Here is a 6,259-nt window from a genome sequence, read left to right on the forward strand (position 1 = left end):
GGAGGGGGTGTAGGGGGGTTACAGAGACAGGGAGGGGGTGTAGGGGGTTACAGAGACAGGGAGGGGGTGTAGGGGGGTTACAGAGATAGGGAGGGGGTGTAGGGGGTTACAGAGATAGGGAGGGGGTGTTGGGGTGTTACAGAGATAGCGAGGGGGTGTAGGGGGGTTACAGAGATAGGGAGGGGGTGTAGGGGGGTTACAGAGACAGGGAGAGGGTGTAGGGGGTTACAGACACAGGGAGGGGGTGTAGGGGGTTACAGAGACAGGAAGGGGGTGTAGGGGGGTTACAGAGATAGGGAGGGGGTGTAGGGGGTTACAGAGATAGGGAGGGGGTGTAGGGGGGTTACAGAGATAGGGAGGGGGGGTGTAGGGGGGGTTACAGAGATAGGGAGGGGGTGTAGGGGGTTACAGAGATAGGGAGGGGGTGTAGGGGGTTACAGAGACAGGGAGGGGGTGTAGGGGGGGTTACAGAGACAGGGAGGGGGTGTAGGGGGGTTACAGAGATAGGGAGGGGGTGTAGGGGTGTTACAGAGATAGGGAGGGGGTGTAGGGGGTTACAGAGATAGGGAGGGGGTGTAGGGGGGTTACAGAGACAGGGAGGGAGTGTAGGGGGGGTTACAGAGATAGGGAGGGGGTGCAGGGGTTTACAGAGACAGGGAGGGGGTGTAGAGGGGTTAGAGAGACAGGGAGGGAGTGTAGGGGGGTTACAGAGATATGGAGGGGGTGTAGGGGGTTACAGAGATAGGGAGGGGGTGTCGGGGTGTTACAGAGAGAGGGAGGGGGTGTAGGGGTTACAGAGATAGGGAGGGGGTGTAGGGGGTTACAGAGATAGGGAGGGGGTGTAGGGGGGTTACAGAGATAGGGAGGGGGGTGTAGGGGAGGTTACAGAGATAGGGAGGGTGTGTAGGGGGGTTACAGAGACAGGGAGGGGGGTGTAGGGGGGGTTACAGAGACAGGGAGGGGGTGTAGGGGGTTACAGAGATAGGGAGGGGGTGTAGGGGGGTTACAGAGATAGGGAGGGGGGTGTAGGGGAGGTTACAGAGATAGGGAGGGTGTTTAGGGGGTTACAGAGATAGGGAGGGGGTGTATGGGGGTTACAGAGACAGGGAGGGGGTGTAGGGGGTTTACAGAGACAGGGAGGGGGTGTCGGGGGTTACAGAGATAGGGAGGGGGTGGAGGGGGGGTTACAGAGATAGGGAGGGGGTGGAGGGGGGGTTACAGAGATAGGGAGGGGGTGTAGGGGGTTACAGAGACAGGGAGGGGGTGTAGGGGGGTTACAGAGACAGGGAGGGGATGTAGGGGGGTTACAGAGACAGGGAGGGGGTGTAGGGGGTTACAGAGACAGGGAGGGGGGTGTAGTGGGGTTACAGAGACAGGGAGGGGGTGTAGGGGGGTTACAGAGACAGGGAGGGGGTGTAGGGGGGTTCAGAGATAGGGAGGGGGTATAGGGGGGTTACAGAGACAGGGAGGGGGTGTAGGGGGGTTACAGAGACAGGGAGGGGGTGTAGGGGGGGTTACAGAGATAGGGAGGGGGTGTAGGGGTTTACAGAGATAGGGAGGGAGTGTAGGGGGTTACAGAGATAGGGTGGGGGTGTAGGGGTGTTACAGAGATAGGGAGGGGGTGTAGAGGGGTTACAGAGATAGGGAGGGGGTGTCGGGGTTTACAGAGATAGGGAGGGGGTGTAGGGGGTTACAGAGATAGGGAGGGGGTGTAGGGGGGTTACAGAGATAGGGAGGGGGTGTAGGGGGGTTACAGAGAAACGGAGGGGGGTGTAGGGGGGTTACAGAGAGAGGGAGGGGGTGTAGGGGGGTTACAGAGATAGGGAGGGGGTGTAGGGGGGTTACAGAGAGAGGGAGGGGGTTTGGGGGGGTTACAGAGACAGGGAGGGTGTGTTGGGGGGTTACAGAGATAGGGAGGGCGTGTAGGGGGTTACAGAGACAGGGAGAGGGTGTAGGGGGTTACAGAGATAGGGGGTGTAGGGGGTTTACAGAGATAGGGAGGGGGTGTAGGGGGGTTACAGAGAGAGGGAGGGGGTTTGGGGGGTTACAGAGATAGGGAGGGGGTGTTGGGGGGTTACAGAGATAGGGAGGGGGTGTAGGGGGTTACAGAGACAGGGAGGGGGTGTAGGGGGTTTACAGAGATAGGGAGGGGGTGTAGGGGGGTTACAGAGACAGGGAGGGAGTGTAGGGGGTTACAGAGACAGGGAGGGGGTGTCGGGGGGTTACAGAGATAGGGAGGGGGTGTAGGGGTTACAGAGATAGGGAGGGGGTGTAGGGGGTTACAGAGATAGGGAGGGGGTGTAGGGGGGTTACAGAGATAGGGAGGGGGGGTGTCGGGGGTTACAGAGACAGGGAGGGGGTGGAGGGGGGGTTACAGAGATAGGGAGGGGGTGTAGGGGGGGTTACAGAGATAGGGAGGGGGGTGTAGGGGGTTACAGAGACAGGGAGGGGGTGTAGGGGGGTTACAGAGATAGGGAGGGGGTGTAGGGGGGTTACAGAGTCAGGGAGGGGGTGTAGGGGGTTACAGAGTCAGGGAGGGGGTGCAGGGGTTTACAGAGACAGGGAGGGGGTGTAGGGGGGTTTCAGAGATAGGGAGGGGGTGTTGGGGGGGTTACAGAGACAGGGAGGGGGTGTAGAGGGGTTAGAGAGACAGGGAGGGAGTGTAGGGGGGTTACAGAGATAGGGAGGGGATGTAGGGGGGTTACAGAGACAGGGAGGGGGTGTAGGGGGTTACAGAGACAGGGAGGGGGTGTAGGGGGGTTACAGAGACAGGGAGGGGATGTAGGGGGGTTACAGAGACAGGGAGGGGGTGTAGGGGGTTACAGAGACAGGGAGGGGGTGTAGTGGGGTTACAGAGACAGGGAGGGGGTGTAGGGGGGTTACAGAGACAGGGAGGGGGTGTAGGGGGGTTCAGAGATAGGGAGGGGGTATAGGGGGGTTACAGAGACAGGGAGGGGGGTGTAGGGGGTTACAGAGACAGGGAGGGGGTGTAGGGGGGGTTACAGAGATAGGGAGGGGGTGTAGGGGTTTACAGAGATAGGGAGGGAGTGTAGGGGGTTACAGAGATAGGGAGGGGGTGTAGGGGTGTTACAGAGATAGGGAGGGGGTGTAGGGGGGTTACAGAGATAGGGAGGGGGTGTCGGGGTTTACAGAGATAGGGAGGGGGTGTAGGGGGTTACAGAGATAGGGAGGGGGTGTAGGGGGGTTACAGAGATAGGGAGGGGGTGTAGGGGGGTTACAGAGAAACGGAGGGGGTGTAGGGGGGTTACAGAGAGAGGGAGGGGATGTAGGGGGGTTACAGAGAGAGGGAGGGGGTTTGGGGGGGTTACAGAGACAGGGAGGGGGTGTTGGGGGGGTTACAGAGATAGGGAGGGCGTGTAGGGGGGTTACAGAGATAGGGAGGGGGTGTAGGGGGTTACAGAGACAGGGAGAGGGTGTCGGGGGGTTACAGAGATAGGGAGGGGGTGTAGGGGGTTTACAGAGATAGGGAGGGGGTGTAGGGGGGGTTACAGAGACAGGGAGGGGGTGTAGGGGGGTTACAGAGATAGGGAGGGGGTGTAGGGGGTTACAGAGACAGGGAGGGGGTGTAGGGGGGTTACAGAGATAGGGAGGGGGTGTAGGGGGTTACAGAGATAGGGAGGGGGGTGTCGGGGGGGTTACAGAGATAGGGAGGGGGGTGTAGGGGGTTACAGAGACAGGGAGGGGGTGGAGGGGGGGTTACAGAGATAGGGAGGGGGTGTAGGGGGTTACAGAGACAGGGAGGGGGTGTAGGGGGGTTACAGAGATAGGGAGGGGGTGTAGGGGGTTACAGAGTCAGGGAGGGGGGTGTAGGGGGTTACAGAGACAGGGAGGGGGTGTAGGGGGTTTACAGAGATAGGGAGGGGGTGTAGGGGGGTTACAGAGTCAGGGAGGGGGTGTAGGGGGGTTACAGAGACAGGGAGGGGGTGTCGGGGGGTTACAGAGATAGGGAGGGGGTGTAGGGGGGTTACAGAGATAGGGAGGGGGTGTAGGGGGGTTACAGAGTCAGGAGGGGGTGTAGGGGGGTTACAGAGATAGGGAGGGGGTGTAGGGGGTTACAGAGATAGGGAGGGGGGTGTAGGGGGTTACAGAGATAGGGAGGGGGTGTAGGGGGGTTACAGAGATAGGGAGGGGGTGTAGGGGGGTTACAGAGATAGGGGAGGGGGGTGTACGGGGTTACAGAGATAGGGAGGGGGTGTAGGGGGGTTACAGAGACAGGGAGGGGGTGTAGGGGGGTTACAGAGATAGGGAGGGGGGTGTAGGGGGGTTACAGAGATAGGGAGGGGGTGTAGGGGGGTTACAGAGATAGGGAGGGGGTGTAGGGGGGTTACAGAGATAGGGAGGGGGTGTAGGGGGGTTACAGAGATAGGGAGGGGGTGTAGGGGGGTTACAGAGACAGGGAGGGGGTGTAGGGGGGTTACAGAGACAGGGAGGGGGTGTAGGGGGGTTACAGAGACAGGGAGGGGGTGTAGGGGGGTTACAGAGACAGGGAGGGGGGTAGGGGGTTACAGAGATAGGGAGGGGGTGTAGGGGGTTACAGATATAGGGAGGGGGTGTAGGGGGGTTACAGAGACAGGGAGGGGGTGTAGGGGGTTACAGAGATAGGGAGAGGGTGTAGGGGGGTTACAGAGACAGGGAGGGGGTGTAGGGGGTTACAGAGATAGGGAGGGGGTGTAGGGGGTTAGAGATATAGGGAGGGGGTTTAATGAGTTCTCACTAATCTCTCCCTCCTATCCCGCAGGTGAATGGCCACACCAAGGGCTCGCCTGGCCCCGCCCCCACCCCCGCTCAGCCCTGGGGTCTCCCGGGCTCCCGGGTCAGGGGCTACTGCCCAGTAAAAGCCCCTATCCCCAGCCCCAAGCCCCTGGGGTCAGGGGTCAGAGGTCATGGCGAGTCGGACTCTGGGCCACCCTCAGCAGAGACCAGGATCCAGCCCGGGACTGGGGCTGGGAGGGAAGTGGTGAGTAAAGCTCCCTCTACACCGTCCCCCACTCCCAGGGACAGGGGGTTAGATACAGAGTAAAGCTCCCTCTACACCGTCCCCCACTCCCAGGGACAGGGGGGTTAGATACAGAGTAAAGCTCCCTCTACACCGTCCCCCACTCCCAGGGACAGGGGGGTTAGATACAGAGTAAAGCTCCCTCTACCCCGTCCCCCACTCCCAGGGACAGGGGGTTAGATACAGAGTAAAGCTTCCTCTACACCGTCCCCCTCACTCCCAGGGACAGGGGGGGTTAGATACAGAGTAAAGCTCCCTCTACACCGTCCCCCTCACTCCCAGGGACAGGGGGGGTTAGATACAGAGTAAAGCTCCCTCTACACCGTCCCCCTCACTCCCAGGGACAGGGGGGTTAGATACAGAGTAAAACTCCCTCTACACCGTCCCCCCACTCCCAGGGACAGGGGGGTTAGATACAGAGTAAAGCTCCCTCTACACCGTCCCCCTCACTCCCAGGGACAGGGGGGGTTAGATACAGAGTAAAACTCCCTCTACACCGCCCCCCACCCCCAGGGACAGGGGGGTTAGATACAGAGTAAAGCTCCCTCTACACCATCCCCCACTCCCAGGGACAGGGGGGGTTAGATACAGAGTAAAGCTCCCTCTACACTGTCCCCCCACTCCCAGGGACAGGGGGGTTAGATACAGAGTAAAGCTCCCTCTACACCGTCCCCCCCACTCCCAGGGACAGGGGGGGTTAGATACAGAGTAAAGCTCCCTCTACACCGTCCCCCCACTCCCAGGGACAGGGGGGGTTAGATACAGAGTAAAGCTCCCTCTACACTGTCCCCCCACTCCCAGGGACAGGGGGGTTAGATACAGAGTAAAGCTCCCTCTACACCGTCCCCCCACTCCCAGGGACAGGGGGGTTAGATACAGAGTAAAGCTCCCTCTACCCCGTCCCCCCACTCCCAGGGACAGGGGGTTAGATACAGAGTAAAGCTCCCTCTACACCGTCCCCCCCACTCCCAGGGACAGGGGGGTTAGATACAGAGTAAAGCTCCCTCTACACCGTCCCCCCACTCCCAGGGTCAGGGGGTTAGATACAGAGTAAAACTCCCTCTACACCGTCCCCCCCATTCCCAGGGACAGGGGGGTTAGATACAGAGTAAAGCTCCCTCTACACTGTCCCCCCACTCCCAGGGACAGGGGGGTTAGATACAGAGTAAAGCTCCCTCTACACCGTCCCCCCCATTCCCAGGGACAGGGGGTTAGATACAGAGTAAAGCTCCCTCTACACCG

The sequence above is a fragment of the Chiloscyllium punctatum genome, chromosome 21 (assembly GCF_047496795.1).
Source record: "Chiloscyllium punctatum isolate Juve2018m chromosome 21, sChiPun1.3, whole genome shotgun sequence".
In the NCBI taxonomy this organism is placed as follows: domain Eukaryota; kingdom Metazoa; phylum Chordata; class Chondrichthyes; order Orectolobiformes; family Hemiscylliidae; genus Chiloscyllium; species Chiloscyllium punctatum.